This window comes from Ammodytes marinus (genome assembly GCF_949987685.1).
Source record: "Ammodytes marinus genome assembly, chromosome: 16".
In the NCBI taxonomy this organism is placed as follows: domain Eukaryota; kingdom Metazoa; phylum Chordata; class Actinopteri; order Uranoscopiformes; family Ammodytidae; genus Ammodytes; species Ammodytes marinus.
The window spans coordinates 3392859-3420730 of record NC_137220.1 but is presented as its reverse complement, the minus strand read 5'-3'; the positions used below and the strand labels follow the sequence as shown (position 1 = coordinate 3420730).

General features: G+C 45.5%; 1 protein-coding gene across 1 annotated transcript in view; it reads right to left on the bottom strand.

The window, feature by feature from the left end:
- The window catches only part of LOC307262833 (CMP-N-acetylneuraminate-beta-galactosamide-alpha-2,3-sialyltransferase 4-like), an 83990-nt gene extending 62864 nt beyond the window's left edge, over positions 1 to 21126 (bottom strand). The window contains exon 1 of the mRNA XM_080043828.1: positions 21060 to 21126. The gene's annotated coding sequence lies outside the window, so the exon portion shown is untranslated. The remainder of the gene's footprint in view (positions 1 to 21059) is intronic.
- Between the last annotated feature and the right edge of the window lie 6746 nt (positions 21127 to 27872).

Sequence of the window (27872 nt, the reverse complement as noted above, 5' to 3'; positions counted from 1 at the left end):
TGTCGGACTTTCGGTGTGGGAGTTATAGCATTTTCCTTTGTTGTAGCGCCACCTAGTGGCCGGCATGTCTGATTTTTTTTGTCTGCGTTCCTTGGACGGACCTGGATCAGCCATGCAAGTGGCATGTCCCAACCCTTTACGGTTTGGGCTGCAGCACCACTTTCTCGCGGAGAATAGGAATAATAATAATAATCCCTACAAGAACAATAGGGTTCCCTGCCCCGCAGGGCTTGGGAACCGCGTTGCTCTGCAAAACGCGGTCCCAGCCCTACTCGGGCTTGGCCCCCTAATAATTCCTACTAAATCAATAGGGTTCCCTGCCCAGCAGGGCTTGGGAACCGCGTTGCTCTGCATAACGCGGTCCCTTGCCCTTCTCGGGCTTGGCCCCCTAACTAGAACTGCAAGCAGTTGTGGACGGGGGCCAAGCCGTCCCGTGCGACTCGGGATCGGGCGTGGTCGTCCGCGGCGCCAGCCCCTCGCTTCACGGAATCCGGGGATGTAAAGTTTTTGAATGTGGGATGTTCGGTTCAGGAGTTATAGACCAAAAGGCGAAGAAATGGCAGAGAAAGATGCTGAAGTGTGTTTTTGGCGGCCCCTTTTGGTCTTCCGACGGTCGTAGAGAAATTATTTAGTCAACTTTTGCTCGTGGGAGTCCATAGAGCATAATGCTTTTGGTTTCGTCCGAATCGGGCAAAAACTGTAGGAGGTGTGTGTTTTGGTGACTGACACATTTTTTGCGATGTAGCGAAAAAAAATCCCACCCGCAAATGGGCGTGGCCTATCTCAAAAGATGCAGCTGACTTGCGGGCATCTGTGGATGTAAAGTTTTGGACTGTGGGATGTTCGGTGTGGAAGTTATAGCCCGAAACACGTTTTATTAGCGTTTTGTGGTTTTGGCGCCCCCTATGGATGACATTCGCAAAACTGCGTTAGATAGAAATATGTAGCTCAATGTACCAAACAAGTGGATGTCAAGTTTTTGAATGTGCGATGTTTGGTTGCGGAGTTATGAGCAAAATCAAATTGTCTACCTCTCCACGTTTTTGAATTTTCCCGCCAAATAGTTCGAAACAGGAAGTGAAAGTACAAAACTAATTTGTTGAATAAATCCGGCATACATAGGAATTTCTTGGCCAGATTTTTTTTATAGACTCAGGTATGCCCCATGATAGTCTCCCTTGAGTTTCAAGAAAATTCCTTTTTTTTTTTTTTTCGGGGGGATTTGCGCGAATGTTTGAAGCGCTACCGTTTGGTCTTCCGATGGTCGTAGAAAAATTCTTTATCTAACTTTTGCTCGTGGGAGTCGGTAGAGCATAATGCTTTTGGTTTCGTCCAAATCGGATAAAAACTGTAGGAGGAGTGTGTTTTGGTGACTGACACAGTTTTTGCGATGTAGCAAAAAATCTATATACACGCAAATGGGCGTGGCCTATCCCAAAAGATGCAGCTGACTTGTGGGCATCTGTGGATATAAAGTTTTTGAATGTCGGACTTTCGGTGTGGAAGTTATAGCCCCAAACGCGTTGTCCTTTGCTGTAGCGCCACCTAGTGGTTGGCATGTCTGAATTTTTGTGTCTGCGTACCAGGCACGGACCTGGATAAGCCCGACAAGTGGCATGTCTTCACACTTTCTGGTTTGGGCTGCTGCACCACTTCTGCGCTACTCCAAATAATAAGCATAATAATAACTAGAACTGCAAGCAGTTGTGGACGGGGGCCAAGCCGTCCCGTGCGACTCGGGATCGGGCGTCGTCGTCCGCGGCGCCGGCCCCTCGCTTCACGGAATCCGGGGATGTAAAGTTTTTGAATGTGGGATGTTCGGTTCAGGAGTTATAGACCAAAAGGCGAAGAAATGGCAGAGGAAGATGCTGAAGTGTGTTTTTGGCGGCCCATTTTGGAGCAATTTAAGGAAAAAGTAGAACCAACCATAGGACAAACATGTGTGAAGTTTGGTGTCAATAGGATGAATTGTTTTGGATTTAGGAGCAGTTTGGTACAAGGTAGCTAATGTGCAAATCTTTAAAGCGCTACCGTTTGGTCTTCCGACGGTCGTAGAGAAATTATTTAGTCAGCTTTTGTTCGTGGGAGTCCATAGAGCATAATGCTTTTGGTTTCGTCCAAATCGGGGAAAAACTGTAGGAGGTGTGTGTTTTGGTGACTGACACAGTTTTTGCGATGTAGCGAAAAAAAATCCCATACGCAAATGGGCGTGGCCTATCTCAAAAGATGCAGCTGACTCGTGGGCATCTGTGGATGTAAAGTTTTTGACTGTCAGACTTTCGGTGTGGAAGTTATAGCCCCAAACGCGTTTTATTTGCGTTTTGTGGTTTTGGCGCCCCCTATGGATGACATTGGCAAAACTGCGTTCAATAGAAAGATGCAGCTCAATGTATCAAACAAGTGGATGTCAAGTTTTTGAATGTGCGATGTTTGGTTGCGGAGTTATGAGCAAAATCAAATTGTCTACCTCTCCACTTTTTTGAATTTTCCCACCAAAAAGTTCGAAACAGGAAGTAAAAGTGCAAAACTAATTTGTTTAATAAGTCCGGCATACATTGGAATTTGTTGGCCAGATTGTTTTTATAGACTCAGGTATGCCTCATGATAGTCTCCCTTGAGTTTCAAGAAAATCCCTTTTATTTTATTTTATTTAGGTATTTGCGTGAATCTTTGAAGCGCTACCGTTTGGTCTTCCGACAGTCGTAGAACAATTCTTTGGCCAACTTTTGTTCGTGGGAGTCCGTAGAGCATAATGCTTTTGGTTTCGTCCGAATCGGATAAAAACTCTAGGAGGACTGTGTTTTGGTGACTGACACAGTTTTTGCGATGTAGCAAAAAATCTGTCTCTACGCAAATGGGCGTGGCCTATCCCAAAAGATGCAGCTGACTTGTGGGCATCTGTGGATATAAAGTTTTTGACTGTCGGACTTTCGGTGTGGAAGTTATAGCCCCAAACGCGTTGTCCTTTGCTGTAGCGCCACCTAGTGGTTGGCATGTCTGATTTTTTGTGTCTGCGTACACAGCACGGACCTGGATAAGCCCGACAAGTGGCATGTCTTCACACTTTATGGTTTGGGCTGCAGCACCACTTTTTGGGCGGAAGAATAATAATAACTAGAACTGCAAGCAGTTGTGGACGGGGGCCAAGCCGTCCCGTGCGACTCGGGATCGGGCGTCGTCGTGCGCGGCGCCGGCCCCTCGCTTCACGGAATCTGGGGATGTAAAGTTTTTGAATGTGGGATGTTCGGTTCAGGAGTTATAGACCAAAAGGCGAAGAAATGGCAGAGAAAGATGCTGAAGTGTGTTTTTGGCGGCCCCTTTTGGAGCAATTTAAGGAGAAAGTAGAACCAACCATAGGACAAACACATGTGTGAAGTTTGGTGTCAATAGGATGAATCGTTTTGGATTTAGGAGCAGTTTGGTACAAGGTAGCTAATGTGCAAATCTTGAAAGCGCTACCGTTTGGTCTTCCGACGGTCGTAGAGAAATTATTTAGTCAACTTTTGTTCGTGGGAGTCCATAGAGCATAATGCTTTTGGTTTTGTCCGAATCGGATAAAAACTGTAGGAGGTGTGTGTTTTGGTGACTGACACAGTTTTTGCGATGTAGCGAAATAATTTCCCACCTGCAAATGGGCGTGGCCTATCCCAAAAGATGCAGCTGACTTGTGGGCATCTGTGGATATAAAGTTTTTGACTGTGGGATGTTCGGTGTGGAAGTTATGGCCCCAAACGCCTTTTCTTTGCGTTTTGTGGTTTTGGCGCCCCCTATGGATGACTTTCGCAAAACTGCGTTAGATAGAAAGATGCAGCTCAATGTACCAAACAAGTGGATGTCAAGTTTTTGAATGTGCGATGTTTGGTTGGGGAGTTATGAGCAAAATCAAATTGTCAACCTCTCCACTTATTTGAATTTTCCCGCCAAATAGTTCGAAACAGGAAGTGAAAGTGCAAAAGTAATTTGTGTAATAAATCCGGCATACATAGGAATTTCGTGGCCAGATTTTTGGTATAGACTCAGGTATGCCCCATGATAGTGTCCCTTGAGTTTCAAGAAAATCCCTTTTGTTTTTGTTTTTTTAAAGATTTGCGCAAATGTTTGAAGCGCTACCGTTTGGTCTTCCGATGGTCGTAGAAAAATTCTTTATTTAAATTTTGCTCGTGGGAGTCGGTAGAGCATAATGCTTTTGGTTTCGTCCAAATCGGATAAAAACTCTAGGAGGAGTGTGTTTTGGTGACTGACACAGTTTTTGCGATGTAGCAAAAAATCTATCTATACGCAAATGGGCGTGGCCTATCCCAGAAGATGCAGCTGACTTGTGGGCATCTGTGGATATAAAGTTTTTGACTGTCGGACTTTCGGTGTGGAAGTTATAGCCCCAAACGCGTTTGCCTTTGTTGTAGCGCCACCTAGTGGTTGGCATGTCTGAATTTTTGTGTCTGCGTACACAGCACGGACCTGGATAAGCCCGACAAGTGGCTTGTCTTCAAACTTTTTGGTTTGGGCTGCAGCACCACTTTTAGGGGCGCCAAATAATAATAATAATAATAATTCCTACTAAATCAATAGGGTTCCATGCCCCGCATTGTCATGGAACCGCGATGCTCTGCATTCCGCGGTCCCTTGCCCTTCTCGGGCTTGGCCCCCTAATAATTCCTACTAAATCAATAGGGTTCCCTGCCCAGCAGAACTGCAAGCAGTTGTGGACGGGGGCCAAGCCGTCCCGTGCGACTCGGGATCGGGCATCGTCATCCGCGGCGCCGGCCCCTCGCTTCACGGAATCTGGGGATGTAAAGTTTTTGAATGTGGGATGTTCGGTTCGGGAGTTATAGACCAAAAGGCGAAAAAATGGCAGAGAGAGATGCTCAAGTGTGTTGTTGGCGCCCCCTTTTGGAGCAATGTAAGGAAAAAGTAGAACCAACCATAGGACAAACATGTGTGAAGTTTGGTGTCAATAGGATGAATCGTTTTGGAGTTAGGAGCAGTTTGGTACAAGGTAGCTAATGTGCAAATCTTTAAAGCGCTACCGTTTGGTCTTCCGACGGTCGTAGAGAAATTATTTACTCAACTTCTGTTCGTGGGAGTCGGTAGATTATAATGCTTTTGGTTTCGTCCAAATCGGGCAAAAACTGTAGGAGGTGTGTGTTTTGGTGACTGACACGGTTTTTGCGATGTAGCGAAAAAAAAGCCCATACGCAAATGGGCGTGGCCTATCTCAAAAGATGCAGCTGACTTGTGGGCATCTGTGGATGTAAAGTTTTTGACTGTCAGACTTTTGGTGTGGAAGTTATAGCCCCAAACGCGTTTTATTTGCGTTTTGTGGTTTTGGCGCCCCCTATGGATGACATTCGCAAAACTGCGTTAGATAGAAAGATGCAGCTCAATGTACCAAAGAAGTGGATGTCAAGTTTTTGAATGTGCGATGTTCGGTTGGGGAGTTATGAGCAAAATCAAATTGTCTACCTCTCCACTTTTTTGAATTTTCCCGCCAAATAGTTCGAAACAGGAAGTAAAAGTGCAAAACTAATTTGTTTAATAAGTCCGGCATACATAGGAATTTCTTGGCCAGATTTTTTTTATAGACTCAGGTATGCCTCATGATAGTCTCCCTTGAGTTTCAAGAACATCCCTTTTATTTTATTTTTTCTAGTTATTTGCGCGAATCTTTGAAGCGCTACTGTTTGGTCTTCCGATGGTCGTAGAACAATTATTTGGCCAACTTTTGCTCGTGGGAGTCAGTAGAGCATAATGCTTTTGGTTTCGTCCAAATCGGGCGAAAACTGTAGGAGGCCTGTTTTTTGGTGACTGACACAGTTTTTGCGACGTAGCAAAAAATCTATATATACGCAAATGGGCGTGGCCTATCCCAAAAGATGCAGCTGACTTGTGGGCATCTGTGGATATGACATTTTTGACTGTCGGACTTTCGGTGTGGAAGTTATAGCCCCAAACGCGTTGTCCTTTGTTGTAGCGCCACCTAGTGGTTGGCATGTCTGTTTTTTTGTGTCTGCGTACACAGCACGGACCTGGATAAGCCCGACAAGTGGCATGTGTTCACACTTTATGGTTTGGGCTGCAGCACCAGTTTTTGGGCGGAAGAATAATAATAATAATAACTAGAACTGCAAGCAGTTTTGACCGGGGGCCAAGCCTCCGACGCAACTCGTCGTCAATAGGTATCGCTGTTTATGGATGAATTTCGCGAAACTGCCACGGTGGAATGATGCAGCTCAATTCACAGAACAAGTGGATGTCAAGTTTTTTAATGTGCGATGTTTGGTTGGCGAGTTATGAGCAAAAGTAAATTGTCAGCCTTGACAAAATGGCTGCCGGAGCTAATTGCACAATGTAATGTCAATGGACATGCTAACATTCCCGCCTTTTTTCTTTGACGGAAAAAAAAAAATCTCATTTTATTAAAAAGTCCCTTACACATTACTGTTTCTTGGCCATATTTTTTATACAGACTCGTGTATGCCCCTTGATGGTTTCCCGTGAGTTTTAAGAAAATTCCTTTGGCCAATTAGGAGATATAAAATTTCCTAATTTATGGCGCCCCCTTATGGCGAAATTTTCCAATTTTTTTATTGAACGCAATTAAGGGTAGCCCCAACATATGTCTAAAATTTGGACTTGATCCGACTTATGATTTTGGATTTATGAATTTTTTCGTAAAACGTAGCTAATCAACAAATATTTAAAACGATACCGTTTCGTTATCGATGGTCGTATCAAAATTCTTTTACACAAGTTTTTACCGTGTGGGTCGGTAGATGTTCTGTGCAAACTTTGGTGTCAATTGTCCAAAAATTGTGGGAGGAGTAGCGAAAAATATGTTTTTCAGTTTTCGCGATTTTGCGAAAAATCTATAATATCGCAAATGGGCGTGGCCTATGCCAAATGATGCAGCTGACTCCAGTGCATATGTGGATATAAAGTTTTTGACTGTGGGACGTTCGGTGTGGGAGTTATGACCCCAAACGCGTTTTCCTTCATTGTAGCGCCACCTAGTGGCCGGCATGTCTGAATTTTTTTGTAGGCTGAGAGGCCGGGGGTCTGAACTAATGATGCTAGTGGCATGTCCCAACCCGTTACGGTTTGGGCTGCAGCACCAGTTTTACACCGTTTTTCCGAGACAAATAAAAAGAATAACTAGAACTGCAAGCAGTTTTTACCGGGGGCCAAGCCTCCGACGCAACTCGTCGTCAACCGCCGCGCCGGCCGCTCACTCCGCGGAATCTGCGGATGTAAAGTTTTTGACCGTGGGATGTTCGCTGCGGGAGTTGTATTGGTATCGCTGTTTACGGATGAATTTCGCGAAAGTGCCACGGTGGAACGATGCAGCTCAATTCACAGAACAAGTGGATGTCAAGTTTTTTAATGTGCGATGTGTGGTTGGCGAGTTATGAGCAAAAGCAGATTGTCAGCCTTGACAAAATGGCCGCCGGAGCTAATTGCACAATGTAATGTCAATGGACATGCTAACATTCCCGCCTTTTTTCTTTGATGGAAAAAAAAAAAATCTAATTTTATTAAAAAGTCCCTTACACATTAATATTTCTTGGCCATATTTTTTATATAGACTCGTGTATGCCCCTTGATGGTTTCCCGTGAGTTTTAAGAAAATTCCTCTGGCCAATTAGGAGATATGAAATTTCCTAATTTATGGCGCCCCCTTATGGCAAAATTCTCCAATTTTTTTATTGAACGCAATTAAGGGTAGCCCCAACATATGTCTAAAATTTGGACTTGATCCGACTTATGATTTTGGATTTATGAATTTCTACGTAAAACATAGCTAATCAACAAATATTTAAAACGCTATTGTTTCATTATCGATAGTCGGATCAAAATTCTTTTACACAAGTTTTTTCCGTGTGGGTCGGTAGATGTTCTGTGCAAACTTTGGTGTCAATTGTCCAAAAATTGTGGGAGGAGTAACGAAAAGTCAGTTTTGCAGTTTTCGCGATTTTGCGAAAAATCTATAATATCGCAAATGGGCGTGGCCTATGTCAAATGATGCAGCTGACTCCAGTGAATCTGTGGATATAAAGTTTTTGACTGTGGGAGGTTCGGTGTGGGAGTTATGACCCCAAACGCGTTTTCCTTCGTTGTAGCGCCACCTAGTGGCCGGCATGTCTGAATTTTGTTGTATGCTGAGATTTCACGGACCTGGATCTAGTCATGCAATTGGCATGTCTGCACCCTTTACGGTTTGGGCTGTGCACGCAGTTCTAGCGGCGACAAATAATAAGAATAATAATCGCCACTAAAACAATAGGGTTCCCTGCCCCGCAGGGCTTGGGAACCGCGTTGCTGTGCAAAACGCGGTCCCAGCTCCTGCTCGGGCTTGGCCCCCTAACTAGAACTGCGAGCAGTTGTGAACGGGGGCCAAGCCTCCCACGCGACTCGGGATCTGGCGTCGTCGTCCGCGGCGCCAGGCCCCTCGCTTCACGGAATCCGGGGATGTAAAGTTTTTGAATGTGGGATGTTTGGTTTGGGAGTTATAGACCAAAACGCAAAGAAAACGCAGAGAAAGATGCTCAAGGGTGTTTTTGGCGCCCCCTTTTGGAGCACTTTAAGGAAAAAGTAGAAACAACCTGAGAACTATAGGATAAACACATTTGTGAAGTTTGGTGTTAATAGGATGAATCGTTTTGGATTTAGGAGCAGTTTGGTACAAGGTAGCTAATGTGCAAATCTTTAAAGCGCTACCGTTTGGTCTTCTGATGGTCGTAGAAAAATTCTTTATACAACTTTTGCTCGTGGGAGTCGGTAGAGCATAATGCTTTTGGTTTCGTCCAAATCGGGCAAAAACTGTAGGAGGAGTGTGTTTTGGTGACTGACACAGTTTTTGCGATGTAGGGAAAAAAAATCCCATAGGCAAATGGGCGTGGCCTATCTGAAAAGATGCAGCTGACTTGTGGGCATCTGTGGATATAAAGTTTTTGACTGTGGGATGTTCGGTGTGGAAGTTATAGCCCCAAACGAGTTTTCTTTGCTTTTTGTGGTTTTGGCGCCCCCTATGGATGACATTCACAAAACAACGTTAGATAGAAAGATGCAGCTTAATGTACCAAACAAGTAGATGTCAAGTTTTTGAATGTGCGATGTTCGGTTGGGGAGTTATAGCAAAATCCAATTGTCAACCTCTCCATTGTAAAGACACTTTTTTGAATTTCCCGCCAAAACACTTAGGAAATGGCGAAAACAGGCAAAAAAATTGAAAAACTCTTTTTTTTAATAAGTCCCGCCCAGAAAGGAATTTCTTGCCCATATTTTTGCCATAGACTCAGGTATGCCCCATGATAGTCTCCCTTGAGTTTCAAGAAAATCCCTTTTTTTTTTTTTTTTAACGGATTTTCGCAAATCTTTAAAGCGCTACCGTTTAGTCTTCCGATGGTCGTAGAGAAATTATTTGACCAACTTTTGCTCGTGGGAGTTGGTAGAGCATAATGCTTTTGGTTTCGTCCAAATCGGGCGAAAACTGTAGGAGGAGTATGTTTTGGTGACTGACACAGTTTTTGCGATGTAGCAAAAAATCTATCCTATCGCAAATGGGCGTGGCCTATCTCAAAAGATGCAGCTGACTTGTGGGCATCTGTGGATATAAAGTTTTTGACTGTCGGACTTTCGGTGCGGATGTTATAGCCCAAAACGCATTTTCCTTTGTTGTAGCGCCACCTAGTGGCCGGCATGTCTGAATTTTTGTGTCTGCGTACCAGGCACGGACTTGGATAAGCCATGCAAGTGGCATGTCCCAAGCCTTTACGGTTTGGGCTGCAGCACCAGTTTTACGTAAGTCCAAAGAATAATAAAAGGCCCAACAAAAACAATAGGGTTCCCTGCCCCGCAGGGCTTGGGAACCGCGTTGCTCTGCAAAACGCGGTCCCAGCCCTACTCGGGCTTGGCCCCCTAATAATCGCCACTAAAACAATAGGGTTCCCTGCCCCGCAGGGCTTGGGAACCGCGTTGCTGTGCAAAACGCGCTCCCAGCTCCTGCTCGGGCTTGGCCCCCTAATAATAAAAAAAATCCTTACAAAAACAATAGGGTTCCCTGCCCCGCAGGGCTTGGGAACCGCGTTGCTGTGCAAAACGCGGTCCCAGCTCCTGCTCGGGCTTGGCCCCCTAATAATAATAATTCCTACTAAATCAATAGGGTTCCCTGCCCAGCAGGGCTTGGGAACCGCGTTGCTCTGCATAACGCGGTCCCTTGCCCTTCTCGGGCTTGGCCCCCTAATAATCCCTACAAGAACAATAGGGTTCCCTGCCCCGCAGGGCTTGGGAACCGCGTTGCTCTGCAAAACGCGGTCCCAGCCCTACTCGGGCTTGGCCCCCTAACTAGAACTGCAAGCAGTTGTGGACGGGGGCCAAGCCGTCCCGTGCGACTCGGGATCGGGCGTCGTCGTCCGCGGCGCCGGCCCCTCGCTTCACGGAATCCGGGGATGTAAAGTTTTTGAATGTGGGATGTTCGGTTCGGGAGTTATAGACCAAAAGGCGGAAAAATGGTAGAGAAAGATGCTTTGGCGCCCCCTTTTGGAGCAATTTAAGGAGAAAGTAGAACCAACCATAGGACAATGTCAATTGTCAATGGTGTCAATAGGATGAATCGTTTTGGATTTAGGAGCAGTTTGGTACAAGGTAGCTAATGTGCAAATCTTTGAAGCGCTACCGTTTGGTCTTCCGACGGTCGTAGAGAAATTATTTACTCAACTGTTATTCGTGGGAGTCCATAGAGCATAATGCTTTTGGTTTCGTCCAAATCGGGCAAAAACTGTAGGAGGTGTGTGTTTTGGTGACTGACAAAGTGTTTGTGGTTTTGGCGGCCTCTATGGATGACATTTGCAAAACTGCGTTAGATAGAAAGATGCAGCTCAATGTACCAAACAAGTGGATGTCTAGTTTTTTAATGTGCGATGTGTGGTTGGCGAGTTATGAGCAAAAGCAGATTGTCAGCCTTGACAAAATGGCGGCCGGAGCTAATTGCACAATGTAATGTCAATGGACATGCTAGCATTCCCGCCTTTTTTCTTTGACGGAAAAAAAAAATCTAATTGTATTAAAAAGTCCCTTAAACATTACTATTTCTTGGCCATATTTTTTATATAGACTCGGGTATGGCCCTTGATGGTTTCCCGTGAGTTTTAAGAAAATTCCTTTGGCCAATTAGGAGATATAAAATGTCCTCGTTTATGGCGCCACCTTATGGCGAAATTCTCCAAATTTTTTATTGAACGCAATTAAGGGTAGCCCCAACATATTTTTAAAATTTGGACTTGATCCGACTTATGATTTTGGATTTATGAATTTCTACGTAAAACGTAGCTAATCAACAAATATTTAAAGCGCTACCGTTTGGTCTTCCGACTGTCGTCGAAAAATTCTTTTTTATAACTTTTGCTCGTGGGAGTCGGTAGAGCATAATGCTTTTGGTTTCGTCCAAATCGGATAAAAACTGTAGGAGGAGTGTGTTTTGGTGACTGACACAGTTTTTGCGATGTAGCAAAAAATCTATCTATACGCAAATGGGCGTGGCCTATCCCGGAAGCTGCAGCTGACTTGTGGGCATCTGTGGATATAAAGTTTTTGACTGTCGGACTTTCGGTGTGGAAGTTATAGCCCCAAACGCGTTGTCCTTTGCTGTAGCGCCACCTAGTGGTTGGCATGTCTGAATTTTTGTGTCGGCGTACCAGGCACGGACCTGGATAAGCCCGACAAGTGGCAAGTCCAAACACTTTCTGGTTTGGGCTGCAGCACCACTTCTACACGACTCCAAATAATAATAATAATAACTAGAACTGCAAGCAGTTGTGGACGGGGGCCAAGCCGTCCCTCGCGACTCGGGATCGGGCGTCGTCGTCCGCGGCGCCGGCCCCTCGCTTCACGGAATCTGGGGATGTAAAGTTTTTGAATGTGGGATGTTCGGTTTGGGAGTTATAGACCGAAAGGTGTGTGTTTTGGTGACTGACACAGTTTTTGCGATGTAGCGAAATAATGTCTCATATGCAAATGGGCGTGGCCTATCCCGAAAGATGCAGCTGACTTGTGGGCATCTGTGGATATAACGTTTTTGACTGTGGGATGTTCGGTGTGGAAGTTATAGCCCCAAACGCATTATCTTTGCATTTTGTGGTTTTGGCGCCCCCCTATGGATGACATTCGCAAAACTGCGTTAGATAGAAAGATGCGGCTCAACGTACCAAACAAGTGGATGTCAAGTTTTTGAATGTGCGATGTTTGGTTGGGGAGTTATGAGCAAAATCAAATTGTCAACCTCTCCACTTGTTTGAATTTTGCCGCCAAATAGTTCGAAACAGGAAGTAAAAGTGAAAAACTAATTTGTTTAATAAGTCCGGCTAACATAGGAATTTCTTGGCCAGATTTTTTGTATAGACTCAGGTATGCCCCATGATAGTCTCCCTTGAGTTTCAAGAAAATCCCTTTTGTTTGGTTTTTTTAAGGGATTTGCGCGAATGTTTGAAGCGCTACCGTTTGGTCTTCCGATGGTCGTCGAAAAATTCTTTTTTATAACTTTTGCTCGAGGGAGTCGGTAGAGCATAATGCTTTTGGTTTCGTCCAAATCGGATAAAAACTGTAGGAGGAGTGTGTTTTGGTGACTGACACAGTTTTTGCGACGTAGCAAAAAATCTATATATACGCAAATGGGCGTGGCCTATCCCAAAAGATGCAGCTGACTTGTGGGCATCTGTGGATATGAAATTTTTGACTGTCGGACTTTCGGTGTGGAAGTTATAGCCCCAAACGCGTTGTCCTTTGTTGTAGCGCCACCTAGTGGTTGGCATGTCTGTTTTTTTGTGTCTGCGTACACAGCACGGACCTGGATAAGCCCGACAAGTGGCATGTCCAAACACTTTCTGGTTTGGGCTGCAGCACCAGTTTTTGGGCGGAAGAATAATAATAATAATAACTAGAACTGCAAGCAGTTGTGGACGGGGGCCAAGCCGTCCCGTGCGACTCGGGATCGGGCGTCGTCGTGCGCGGCGCCGGCCCCTCGCTTCACGGAATCCGTAGACGTGAAGTTTTTGAATGTGGGATATTCGGTTTGGGAGTTATAGACCGAAAGGCGAAGAAATCGCAGAGAAAGATGCTCACGTGTGTTTTTGGTGCCCCCTTTTGCAGCAATTTCCGAAAAAAGTACAACCAACCTGAGAACAGGCGAACAAACACGTGTGAAGTTTGGTGTCAATAGGATGAATCGTTTTGGATTTAGGAGCAGTTTGGTACAAGGTAGCTAATGTGCAAATCTTTAAAGCGCTACCGTTTGGTCTTCCGACGGTCGTAGAGAAATTATTTAGTCAACTTTTGTTCGTGGGAGTCGGTAGAGCATAATGCTTCTGTTTTCTTCCAAATCGGGCAAAAACTGTAGGAGGTGTGTGTTGTGGTGACTGACACAGTTTTTGCGATGTAGCGAAATAATTTCCCATATGCAAATGGGCGTGGCCTATCCCAGAAGATGCAGCTGACTTGCGGGCATCGGTGGATATGAAGTTTTTGACTGTGGGATGTTCGGTGTGGAAGTTATAGCCCCAAACGCGTTTCCTTTGCTTTTTGTGGTTTTGGCGCCCCCTATGGATGAGATACGCAAAACTGCGTTAGATAGAAAGATGCAGCTCAATGTACCAAACAAGTGGATGTCAAGTTTTTGAATGTGCGATGTTTGGTTGGGGAGTTATGAGCAAAATGAAATTGTCAACCTCTCCACGTTTTTGAATTTTCCCGCCAAATAGTTCGAAACAGGAAGTGAAAGTGCAAAACTAATTTGTTGAATAAATCCGGCATACATAGGAATTTCTTGGCCAGATTTTTTTTATAGACTCAGGTATGCCCCATGATAGTCTCCCTTGAGTTTCAAGAAAATCCCTTTTTTTTTTTTTTTCGGGGGGATTTGCGCGAATGTTTGAAGCGCTACCGTTTGGTCTTCCGATGGTCGTCGAAAAATTCTTTTTTATAACTTTTGCTCGTGGGAGTCGGTAGAGCATAATGCTTTTGGTTTCGTCCAAATCGGATAAAAACTGTAGGAGGAGTGTGTTTTGGTGACTGACACAGTTTTTGCGACGTAGCAAAAAATCTATATATACGCAAATGGGCGTGGCCTATCCCAAAAGATGCAGCTGACTTGTGGGCATCTGTGGATATGAAATTTTTGACTGTCGGACTTTCGGTGTGGAAGTTATAGCCCCAAACGCGTTGTCCTTTGTTGTAGCGCCACCTAGTGGTTGGCATGTCTGTTTTTTTGTGTCTGCGTACACAGCACGGACCTGGATAAGCCCGACAAGTGGCATGTCCAAACACTTTCTGGTTTGGGCTGCAGCACCAGTTTTTGGGCGGAAGAATAATAATAATAATAATTCCTACTAAATCAATAGGGTTCCCTGCCCAGCAGGGCTTGGGAACCGCGTTGCTCTGCATAACGCGGTCCCTTGCCCTTCTCGGGCTTGGCCCCCTAATAATAATAATTCCTACTAAATCAATAGGGTTCCCTGCCCAGCAGGGCTTGGGAACCGCGTTGCTCTGCATAACGCGGTCCCTTGCCCTTCTCGGGCTTGGCCCCCTAATAATAATTCCTACTAAATCAATAGGGTTCCCTGCCCAGCAGGGCTTGGGAACCGCGTTGCTCTGCATAACGCGGTCCCTTGCCCTTCTCGGGCTTGGCCCCCTAATAATTCCTACTAAATCAATAGGGTTCCCTGCCCAGCAGGGCTTGGGAACCGCGTTGCTCTGCATAACGCGGTCCCTTGCCCTTCTCGGGCTTGGCCCCCTAATAATCCTTACAAAAACAATAGGGTTCCCTGCCCCGCAGGGCTTGGGAACCGCGTTGCTGTGCAAAACGCGGTCCCAGCTCCTGCTCGGGCTTGGCCCCCTAATAATAATAACTAGAACTGCAAGCAGTTTTTACCGGGGGCCAAGCCTCCGACGCGACTCGTCGTCAACCGCCGCGCCGGCCGCTCACTCCGCGGAATCTGCGGATGTAAAGTTTTTGACCGTGGGATGTTCGGTGCGGGAGTTGTATAGGTATCGCTGTTTACGGATGAATTTCGCGAAAGTGCCACGGTGGAACGATGCAGCTCAATTCACAGAACAAGTGGATGTCAAGTTTTTTAATGTGCGATGTGTGGTTGGCGAGTTATGAGCAAAAGCAGATTGTCAGCCTTGACAAAATGGCCGCCGGAGCTAATTGCACAATGTAATGTCAATGGACATGCTAACATTCCCGCCTTTTTTCTTTGACGGAAAAAAAAAAATCTAATTTTATTAAAAAGTCCCTTACACATTAATATTTCTTGGCCATATTTTTTATATAGACTCGGGTATGCCCCTTGATGGTTTCCCGTGAGTTTTAAGAAAATTCCTCTGGCCAATTAGGAGATATAAAATTTCCTAATTTATGGCGCCCCCTTATGGCGAAAATGTCCAATTTTTTTATTGAACGCAATTAAGGGTAGCCCCAACATATGTCTAAAATTTGGACTTGATCCGACTTATGATTTTGGATTTATGAATTTTTTCGTAAAACGTAGCTAATCAACAAATATTTAAAACGCTACCGTTTCGTTATCCATGGTCGGATCAAAATTCTTTTACACAAGTTTTTACCGTGTGGGTCGGTAGATGTTCTGTGCAAACTTTGGTGTCGATTGTCCAAAAATTGTGGGAGGAGTAGCGAAAAATATGTTTTTCAGTTTTCGCGATTTTGCAAAAAATCTATAACATCGCAAATGGGCGTGGCCTATGCCAAATGATGCAACTGACTCCAGTGCATATTTGGATATAAAGTTTTTGACTGTGGGACGTTCGGTGTGGGAGTTCTGACCCCAAACGCGTTTTCCTTCGTTGTAGCGCGTTCGTTGTCTGAATTTTTGTCGTATGCGTAGTCCGGACGGACCTGGATCTAGTCATGCAATTGGCATGTCTGCACCCTTTACGGTTTGGGCTGTGCACGCAGTTTTAGGGAGGTACAAATAATAATAATAACAATCGCCACTAAAACAATAGGGTTCCCTGCCCCGCAGGGCTTGGGAACCGCGTTGCTGTGCAAAACGCGGTCCCAGCTCCTGCTCGGGCTTGGCCCCCTAATAATAATAATTCCTACTAAATCAATAGGGTTCCCTGCCCAGCAGGGCTTGGGAACCGCGTTGCTCTGCATAACGCGGTCCCTTGCCCTTCTCGGGCTTGGCCCCCTAATAATAATAATAACTAGAACTGGTCGGATCAAAATGCTTTAGCAATTTTTTTTTCCGTGTGGGTCGGTAGATGTTCTGTGCAAACTTTGGTGTCAATTGTCCAAAAATTGTGGGAGGAGTAACGAAAAGTCAGTTTTGCAGTTTTCGCGAAAAATCTATAAAATCGCAAATGGGCGTGGCCTATGCCAAATGATGCAGCTGACTCCAGTGAATCTGTGGATATAAAGTATTTGACCCCCTAATAATAATCCTTACAAAAACAATAGGGTTCCCTGCCCCGCAGGGCTTGGGAACCGCGTTGCTTTGCATACAGCGGTCCCAGCCTGCTCGGGCTTGGCCCCCTAATAATCCTTACAAAAACAATAGGGTTCCCTGCCCCGCAGGGCTTGGGAACCGCGTTGCTTTGCATACAGCGGTCCCAGCCTGCTCGGGCTTGGCCCCCTAATAATCCTTACAAAAACAATAGGGTTCCCTGCCCCGCAGGGCTTGGGAACCGCGTTGCTTTGCATACAGCGGTCCCAGCCTGCTCGGGCTTGGCCCCCCTAATAATCGCCACTAAAACAATAGGGTTCCCTGCCCCGCAGGGCTTGGGAACCGCGTTGCTGTGCAAAACGCGGTCCCAGCTCCTGCTCGGGCTTGGCCCCCTAATAATCGCTACTAAAACAATAGGGTTCCCTGCCCCGCAGGGCTTGGGAACCGCGTTGCTGTGCAAAACGCGGTCCCAGCTCCTGCTCGGGCTTGGCCCCCTAATAATAATCCTTACAAAAACAATAGGGTTCCCTGCCCCGCAGGGCTTGGGAACCGCGTTGCTTTGCATACAGCGGTCCCAGCCTGCTCGGGCTTGGCCCCCTAATAATCCTTACAAAAACAATAGGGTTCCCTGCCCCGCAGGGCTTGGGAACCGCGTTGCTGTGCAAAACGCGGCCCCAGCTCCTGCTCGGGCTTGGCCCCCTAATAATCCTTACAAAAACAATAGGGTTCCCTGCCCCGCAGGGCTTGGGAACCGCGTTGCTGTGCAAAACGCGGTCCCAGCTCCTGCTCGGGCTTGGCCCCCTAAAAATCCTTACAAAAACAATAGGGTTCCCTGCCCCGCAGGGCTTGGGAACCGCGTTGCTGTGCAAAACGCGGTCCCATCTCCTGCTCGGGCTTGGCCCCCTAATTAGCCAACCACAGGTTTAGAAACAACTGATCATATGACATTTGCGTGAGAAGAGATGCTGTAAACAAGTTTAAAAACAGCACACCGCACCCACATGCACTGTAAACAATTGCTGTACATTTACAGCAGGATTTCAACAGCATTAACCTGTTATTTATAAAAACAGCATTTAACTGTTAATATAAAAGGCAGTCTGTTAAATTACGGTCCTTTTCTGTTATTTTACGGAACAGTAATGTTTTTCAAAAATAATGAAATTTCCTGTTAATTTACCATCAAACTTGGAAGGGACTTGACATGAGCTCCCTGCACATGTGAAGCTTATACAGTTTTCTTCATTCATCCTCATCCATCCACATCTTAACTAAAAAGTGTTGTTTACTTTATATCCTCTGGTTAAGTTTACTTAAAGTTGAGTTATATTTACTTGGAAATGGAAAGTGCAGTTAACATAATTAAACCAAGTTAGTCTTACTTAACTAAAGAGTTGTGTTTACTCAGTAGAATTAAGGAAATGGATTGCCTTAGATAAATCAAGTAAGCACAACAAAGTGTAATGTAGAGACTTGCACTGGACTAAACGTTTGTTACATTGCTATTTGCACCCTCAGTGAAGGGGATGTTTCATTCCATTACCTCACTATGCATTTTGTTTAAATAAAACATTTCTGTGTGAACTAACCGTTGTTTTTTTGGTTATAACAAATCGGTTTGTGGAACTCTTAAGCCGGATCCCTAGTTCAACTCAGGAGACAAATTACAAAAGAAACTAGAAATCCCGCGGAGATTTGGAAAGTACGGGCCGCCCCCGCGCGAATCGGGGAAGGAAAAAAATCACGGCCGACCCCCGCGGTCCCAGAGGCTTTACCGTAGAGCGACGCGGGCCGCGCGCGTCCGACAAACGACGAGTCGATCGGAGTCGGGGGGAAAGGGGCGTGGCCCGGCAAACATTGCGTCGGCGAATGACGGTTTTCGCATTTGTGGCGCCCCCCGTGGGTTAACTTCGACGAGCTTAGAGGGACACGCCACCGCATGTCTTCCGCACGTATCCTGCGAGTTTCACGACGATAGGACCTACGGGCAACGAGTTATGGCCAATTTGTAATTAAGCCCCGCCCCTGCGTAAACGTTTTAGTCAATGGCGGCCATGTTTTCCAAGCTATCCTACTGATATTTTTCGCAGACGTGCGTCATAGTCCCCCGGGCCTTCGTGAGAAATTTGGTGTCGATAGAGTAAAACTGGAAAAAGTTGTGGTTAAAACCCTGTTTTTCAGTGTATGCTAATTAGCCGAAAATATTTCCAGGTTGACTTTTATGGTCCAAGAGGCTTTTTTGTAGATCACCGTAACATACACCTGTGTGAGAAATTTCAAGTCAATCGGACTTACGGCGTGCGGGGCGTGGCCTCTCAAACTTTCTTCAGTCTGGGTTTAATTATAGCGCCCCCTAGCGGAAATTACAAAAAAATTCTGAGAGGCTATATTGTAGAGCACCATGGGCTGTACATGTGTAATCAATTTCAAGTCAATCGGAGTCGGGTGACTTTTGTGGCGCCCCCTATGGGTTAATCGCGATAAGCTTTGAGGGACACGCTACCACATGACTTCTGCACATACCCAGCAAGTTTCATGATGATAGGACCTATGGTTAAGGAGTTATGGCCAATTTGTGGATAGGCCCCGCCCCTGTGGCGCCCCCTACGGGTTAATCGCGATAAGCTTCGAGGGACATGCTACCAAATGACTTCTGCACACACCCAGCAAGTTTGATGATGATAGGACCTATGGTTATGGAGTTATGGCCAATTTGTGGATAGGCCCCGCCCCTGTGGCGCCCCCTACGGGTTAATCGCGATAAGCTTCGAGGGACATGCTACCACATGACTTCTGCACACACCCAGCAAGTTTGATGATGATAGAACCTATTGTTAAGGAGTTATAGCCAATTTGTGGATAGGCCCCGCCCCTGTGGCGCCCCCTATGGTTAAATCGCGATAAGCTTAGAAGGACATACTACCACATGACTTCTGCACATACCCAGCAAGTTTGATGATGATAGGACCTACGGTTAAGGAGTTATGGCCAACGTGTTATTAAGCCCCGCCCATTTGTGGCGCCCCCTTTGGGTTAATCTCGATAAGCTTCGATGGTCATGCTACCACATGACTTCTGCACATACCCAGCAAGTTTCATGATGATAGGACCTATGGTGAAGGAGTTATGGCCAACGTGTTATTAAGCCCCGCCCATTGGTGGCGCCCCCTATGGGTTGATCTCGATAAGCTTCGATGGACATGCAACCACATGACTTCTGCACATACCCAGCAAGTTTGATGATGATAGGACCTACGGTTAAGGAGTTATGGCCAACGTGTTATTAAGCCCCGCCCATTTGTGGCGCCCCCTTTGGGTTAATCTCGATATGCTTCGATGGACATGCTACCACATGACTTCTGCACATACCCAGCAAGTTTCATGATGATAGGACCTATGGTTAAGGAGTTATGGCCAACGTGTTATTATGCCCCGCCCCTGCGTAAACGTTTTGGTCAATGGCGGCCATGTTTTTCAAGTTGTACTACTAATCTTTTACGGGTATGTTTATTGTAGTCCCCCGGGGCTTCACGAGAAATTTGGTGTCGATACAGTCAAATTGCAGAAAGTTGTGGATAACACGCTGTTTTTCACTTTATGCTAATTAGCGGGAAATATTCCCTGAAGAATTTTTATGGTCCCAGAGGCTTTTTTGTAGAGCACCCTAGCATACACCTGTGTGAGAAATTTCAAGTCAATCGGAGTTACGGCGTGCGGGGCGTGGCCTCTCAAACCTTTTCAGTCGGGGCTTAATAACAGCGCCCCCTAGCGGAAATTCAAAAAACTGTATAATAGCACACTCCGTGGGGTGGGGACGCATGTTGTGTGAAATTTTTGCGTGTCTGCGTGTAACTGTGTAGGAGGAGAAGCAGCTAGAAAATGTGGCGGAAGAAGTAAGAAGAAGAAGAATAAGTATGGTGGAGAGTAATAATTACGGATCCCCAGTTACACTGGGGACCCGTACTTAATTAATCATTCTATTGAACTTGATATATTGTAACAAGTGTCTCGAAGTCACAAAGAGAAGCTGCTGTCTATGTTTAGCATTTTAACAAATAGGGGACAAAGTAAACTTATAAAGGGTTGAAACACATCTGCCCAATGAAATATAACATCCCCTTCGCTCACGGTGCAAACAGCAACATAACAAACATTTAGTCCAGGTTCATCCCTTTTTTTCATTAACATTATAATCCTGTCAATTTTAGTGACAGTAAAATAATGTTAATTTAACAGTAATATAAAGGCAACCCTGCTGCCAGTTGATTAATGTTTTTTTACAGGGAAATTTCTAACAGTGTCTTAAAGAGAGACGTGATGCACATTGGCATATTTTTATATATAAAGCCCTGACCGGAAAGCTACCACTCTATTTGACAACAATGCTGCATATTTCAGATGGGCTTAATCAAACCCGCTCAACTGAAATGCTTATGTTATATGTTCCATACGCCCGGTCTGACCTTGGTAAAACTGCTTTTAGCCACAGTGCCCCTGACTCCTGGAACAGCCTACAACATCAAATTAAAATAAATACACTCATGACCGACGTCATAGTAAAATAATTGATCTTTCGAGAATAAATAAAGGAAAATGAATTGTTACCTTTGCTGTGGTGACGTCTGACAGGTGTTTGTGTCGGGAGAGGAAAATTCTTCTTCATATACTTTTTTGCTTTGATCTAGAATGCAGAGCCACATACCTGTGGTACGGGGCGTGTTCATCTTGTGGTAAATCTTTCTAAATTTGGATGGATGATAAAACATTCCTGCACGTCACGGAGATGGAGACAACAAAGAAATCCAATCCATGACTGTGTTTCCTGGGTGAGTCAGTAAACAACACGCCTGTTCTGTCTGTTGATGCATCTCGCTCTAGTCTGTCTGTTCTGTCTGTTGATGCATCTCGCTCTAGTCTGTCTGTTCTGTCTGTTGATGCATCTCGCTCTAGTCAAATTAAAACTGAACCCATGTTAAAGGGACTGTGTGTCAGTCAGTGCGTTTACATGCAGACTCATAATCGGGTAACTAAACGAATAAGACTTCAACAGGACTTTTAACCTGCATGTAAACACCTTTATCCGATCTACTTCGGACACAAATCGGCACAATAACGGACAAGAGAAGTCGGATAAGAACACCTAGATAATTCGTTCATTGTCGGCTTTCTCTCTGCATGTAAACGGGGATCGGACATCTCATATCGGACTTCTCGTTCTGTGCTTGTGTGCCTGCGCGTGATAGGCTACACCATGGGTTATTGACGGAAGAGAAGCGGACGTGGCTCTAAAACCACTTGTTGAAAGCATGGTTGAAAGGGCTACAGCGCCACCTAGCATAGTGGAGACAGCCATGCATCGGACATTTATCCGATTTCTGAAAGGCCATGTATACTCAGACAAGTGACACGGTCCGTTCGAGTGTCTTGTTCGATACATGTGATAATCCATGCTTTTCATTTTGTTTTGTATGTGGATGTCTGAAATAAACTAAATCAAATCAAAAATCAAATCAAATCCAATCTAGTTGTGCCATGTAACCGCACTGAGTGTCTGCCTGCTAGCCTGTCTGTCTGTCTGTCTGTCTGTCTGTCTGTCTGTCTGCCTGCCTGCCTGCCTGCCTGTCTGTCTGTCTGTCTGCCTGCCTGCCTGTCTGTCTGTCTGTCTGTCTGTCTGTCTGCCTGCCTGCCTGCCTGTCTGTCTGTCTGCCTGCCTGCCTGCCTATGTATAACTATATTGATTGAATACTATCACTAATTAATTACAAAGTCTGTGCAGTTTGAGGATAATAACGACAAATGTGAAGTTGATACTGTGCAGCAGCTTTAGAGAACCTGCAGCATCGTCCTCATGTGTCACCCGACAGGAATGAGTCCCAACTAGATTATCTGAGACTTTTAATTAGAACAATAACAAACCTTGTTATTCCTCTGAGGCTTCGGTGATGGTATTTGGGTGTGATCTACTGCAGCCTTTAAACATGATGGATTTAAAAGCTGCATTATAATATAATAATTTGAATATCCAAGTCTAAACGTCATACAGCGTATTACAGTCCTGACAGTATTAAGGTGCCAACACACTGAATCGCAGGTTCCGCGCCGCGTGATCATTTTGGCTCATTTGTGTCCGCCGCCGGCCGCCGCCCGATGACTCATTGAATGTGCACACCCAGTTCCTTCCCGCTAATTACATCTCTCTCATCATCGTCGTCATCCTCACTGATTTGTTTTTGTTGGGAGCGTCTCTGAAGTATTCTGCCTTCATCATCTCTGCCATCGGCCCTTGTATTGGTCTCACTGCACCTCTCACACATTTCTCCCCGCCACCTGCCACCCAAGCTTCGTAAACACACCCGCATGCGCCCACACACACATACACACACAACCCGCCCACACACACACACGCACATATGTATCCATGGCCGTGCATATAGGCTACACATTCACGCCGGCATATCAACATGTAGCCTAGAGAAAACCCAAACAGATTTTCCCTTTTTCCAGATTTGTTTTCATAATACCTCTGATATTGTTGTGATGTTTAGGGAAATGTTTGGAAGTGTCAGTTGTCGTATTTAGTTTGCATTGTCTCTGCATATTCACTCATCTGCAGTAGTCTTCCCTGGCTTTCTCTCCTTCTCTCTTCTATAATGTGAGTCTATTCCTTGCGTACCGCCAGCGGTTTAGAGGACTCAGTAAACAGGTTGACCAAACTTATGTAGAGTTTGCGAGAGAGAAGGAGATCAGTTTTAGTTCTTGGTGCAGATCACAGAAAGCGGAAACTAAGGAGGATCTTAGACAACTAGTGCTGCTGGAGGACTTTAAAAATTGTCTGCCTAGTGCCGTGTGTAATTATCTCAATCAGCAAAAAGTAGCCTCTCTTGATAAAGCTGCTGTTTTAGCAGACGAGTTTGTATTGACAAACAAGGTAAACTTTGATGACGGCCAAGGTGAGAGAAAAGGAAGGGCTGATTTTAATAGACCTCGGTTTTCAAAATCTCCTCCCCCGGTTTCTACAGCTTTCACTAGAAGGTCGGCTACTGTGAGTACTCCCTGGGAGAAGACTTGTTTTTATTGCAAGAAAAGTGGTCACTTTGTTGCCGATTGTCCTGTATTGAGTAAGAAACAAGAGTTTAACCCTAAGCCTGTGGCCCTACTAAAAGCGGTGAAAAAGTGTGCCCTCACCCAAAACCTGGACCAACCCGCTCAAAAGAATGAGCTGGCTGGCTCTTCGGCTTTCCTCATGGATGGTTTTGTTTCTCTTGTCACTGACCCTTTAAACAAGCAACCAATTAAGATTTGGAGAGATTCTGGTGCTTTTCAGTCTTTGATTCTACAGGACTTTTTACAGTTTACTGACCAGTCTGAGTTGGGCTCTAATGTCCTCGTCCAAGGGTTTGGGGGTGGGTATTTGTCCCTGCCTTTGCATAACTTTAAACTGGAAACAGGTCTGGTGTCTGGGGAGGTAGCTGTAGCTGTGTGTCCAAGCATTCCAATTAAAGGGGTGTCCTTCATCTTGGGAAATGACCTAGCCGGTGGTAGGGTACTTGCGGCTCCTGAGGTTGTTCCGGTTCCTGTAGTGTCCAAAAGCCCAGATGAGTTTGAGAAGCAGTACCCAGAAGCATTTCCTGTTTGTGTTACTACCCGTGCCATGTCAAAGAAGAAGACACAAGACAAAGAAGCTGATTCTGATATTGCCCTGTTTGACACCTTTTTAGCTAAAGGTGACATGTGGGGATTTGGTAAAGTGTTTCCCTCCTGTGACGAGCTCAAGTGTGAGCAGGGGAAAGATACAACCTTAGCTTCCCTATTTGACGAGGTTGTTTCTGATAATGAGATGACAGCCGTGTCTGGTTGCTATTTTGTAAACAATGGTGTGTTAATGAGAAAGTGGACTTCTCCTAAACTGTCCTGTCATGATGACTGGAGTAGTGTGTTTCAAGTGGTGGTGCCAAGTGTCTATCGTCAGTATGTCTTGCAGTTGGCTCATGATCATTGTCTTGCTGGTCATATGGGGATTAGGAAAACTTTAGACAGAGTGCTAAGACATTTCTTTTGGCCTGGTGTGAAGTCTGATGTTGCTGAGCATTGTAGGACATGTCATGTGTGCCAAACTATTGGTAAACCCAACCAGAAGATTCCCCCAGCTCCTTTACATCCCATCCCTGCCATAGGAGAGCCTTTTGAGCGTATCTTGATTGATTGTGTTGGTCCCCTTCCTCGTACCAAATCAGGTAACCAGTACTTATTGACAATTATGTGTACAGCTACCCGGTTTCCTGAAGCTATCCCTCTACGTAGAATCACCGCTTCAGCCATTTCGAAGGCCCTTATTAAGTTCTTTACAGTGTTTGGCCTGCCCAGAGTTATCCAGACCGACCAGGGTTCTAACTTCATGTCCCGTGTGTTCTCTCAGGTTCTTCAGCAGTTGTCCATTGAGCACCACACTTCGTCTGCTTACCATCCCGAGTCTCAAGGAGCCCTAGAGCGGTTTCATCAGACCCTAAAGTCCATGTTGCGAGCCTACTGTAAGGAGTTTGAGAAAGATTGGGATGAGGGAACCCCTTTGCTCCTTTTTGCAGCTAGAGAGGTCACTCAAGAGTCCCTCGGCTTTAGTCCAGCTGAACTGGTGTTCGGCCATACTGTACGGGGCCCTTTGAAACTGTTGAAAGAGAGATGGTTGGCAAACCAGCCCGTGTCCACAAATTTGCTTGACTTTGTTTGCCATTTTAGGTCAAAGCTTAACAAGGCATGTGAGCTGGCGAAGCAGAACTTGGGGGAAGCCCAAGAACGGATGAAGGGGTGGTATGACAGAAAGGCCAAGCATCGAACGTTCTCTCCTGGGGACAAGGTGTTGGTGCTGCTGCCAATTCTGGGGTCAGCTTTGCAAGCTCGGTTTAGCGGGCCATATGTGATTGAGCGTCAAGTAGGTGAGTTGGATTATTTGATAAAGACTCCCGAACGAAAGCGTAAAACACGTCTCTGTCATGTTAATCTGTTGAAACAGTACTGTGAGAGGAGCCAGGCTGGGCCTTCAGGGGTGAAGACTGTTGCTGTGCTGAGCACTTCGATTCCTGTGGGCAAAAGAGACAATGATGGTGTTGTGGAACGTGGGGTTTCTCATGGTAGGCTTCCAAACTCAGAAATCATAGCCAGCTTGAAGGTCCATCTGTCTTATTTAGAGTCATCGCATCGGTCTGATGTTATTGAGGTTATCTGTAAACATCCTGCCCTGTTTTCTGATGTGCCTACTTGTACAAATGTTCTCCAGCATGACTTTGATGTAGGGGATGCTGCACCTATTAGGCAACACCCTTACCGAGTAAATCCTGAGAAACGCCAGCTGATGAGTAAAGAAGTGGATTACATGTTGCAACATGGCATTGCAGAGCCTAGTGCTAGCCCATGGAGCTCCCCGTGTTTGCTGGTTGATAAGTCAGATCGCACACCTCGTTTTTGTACTGATCTTCGCAAGGTAAATTCTGTCACAAAGCCTGATTGCTATCCTCTTCCCCGTCTAGATGATTGCATTGACAGAGTAGGGTCTGCTGCTTTCGTCACCAAGCTAGACCTCCTCAAAGGATACTGGCAGGTCCCTCTCACTCAGAGAGCTTGTGAAATCTCTGCTTTTGTGACTCCAGATGACTTCTGTCAGTATACAGTTATGGCTTTCGGAATGCGAAATGCACCTGCCACATTCCAGCGTCTTGTTAACCTGGTGTTGAAAGGGGTTGCAGATTGTGAAGCGTACCTTGACGACATTGTTATTTATAGCTCCACCTGGGCTCGTCACATAGCTCAGGTGGAGGAAGTGTTTGGTAGGTTGGCTGCTGCCAATTTGACTGTGAACCTCGCTAAGTGTGAGTTTGGACAGGCCACTGTGACCTACCTGGGGAAGGTTGTTGGGCGGGGGGAAGTCTGTCCTATCGGCGCTAAGGTAGAGGCCATTCGCTGTTTCAGTGTTCCTACTTCTCGGCGTGAGCTGAAACGTTTTCTTGGCATGGCAGGTTATTATCGGAGTTTTTGCAAGAACTTTGCTACTGTGGCTGCCCCCTTGACTAGCTTACTTAGCCCAAAGGTCTATTTTGTTTGGACAGAGATGTGTCAGTTGGCATTTGAGAATCTGAAGGCCCTTTTGGCCAGTGCTCCCGTACTGGCTGCCCCTGACTTCGGCCGGCCATTTAAACTAGCTGTCGATGCTAGCGATGCTGGGGTTGGTGCTGCCCTGCTTCAGGATGACCTGTCAGGGGTTGAGCATCTAGTTTGCTACTTTTCAAAGAAGTTTGACATTCATCAGAAGCATTATTCAACCATCGAGAAAGAGGCCTTGGCCCTTATCTCTGCTCTCGACCATTTCCATGTGTATGTCTCTTCCAGTCAGGTCCTGGTGGTCTACACCGACCACAACCCACTCGTGTTCATCAGCAGAATGAGGAACTCCAACCACCGGCTGATGCGATGGAGTTTGTTCCTGCAGGGCTTTAACCTGGACATTAAGCACATCCGTGGAAGAGACAACGTGCTCGCCGATGCTCTCTCCAGGTCATGAATGTCGGACGGTTATGTGCACTATTCTTTATTGATTTTGGTTGTTGTTTTGACTCTGTGTAACTTGGCGGTTGCTAGAGCAACCGTTTTAAGGGGGGGGATGTTATGTGTAGTTCTGTTCTGTCTTTTCAGGGCTCCGGAAGCCCCTCCCTCACCTCGTTAACTGCCACCTGAGCTGCCTATTTAAGCTGGAAGCTTAATTGACTCACCCTCTCCAGCCAGGGCCAGCAGCATGGCTCCCTTATTTCTTTTTGTTAAACCTTTTGTTACAATAAACTCACTTTTCTTACACCTTTAACTTGTTTTGATGGTTAATTGTTGCTTCCTTGAGCCGGGTCGTAACAATGATCAATTGTATAAATATAGCCTGCAATATGAACAGAGTATCACATAAATTATTATAATCATTGCATCTTAATGTAATTATAATTAAGTTAATTATAAATGGTTCAGGTTAAATAAAATAAAAAAATAAGAACTATTTAACTAAATGACAATGCAGTCTTTTATGTGGTACCTTAAAACAGGCTAATGAAAATAAAGCAGTACACAGAAGGTCATGGAATAACTGTTAAACACCTTGATTTCAGATCGGAGTGACAGCTGACTGAGCCAATCAGGCAACAGAATAAGTTTATCCTTTACATTTAGCCTGGTCGGGACCAGGCCAAACGTAAAGGATAAGTCTCCATGGTAATTTATGTCCCTCCGCTTTTATGCAACCGGATCATGGCTAACGCAAGCCAGGATAACCGAAAAATCCTAGGTTAATCCCTTATCCTAGTTTTATGCAATAGGCCCCAGGAGAGTTTCCCAAATAACGTTTGTGTTTGAAAGCGGCTCAAATTAATCTATTCAACCGTTTCTCCA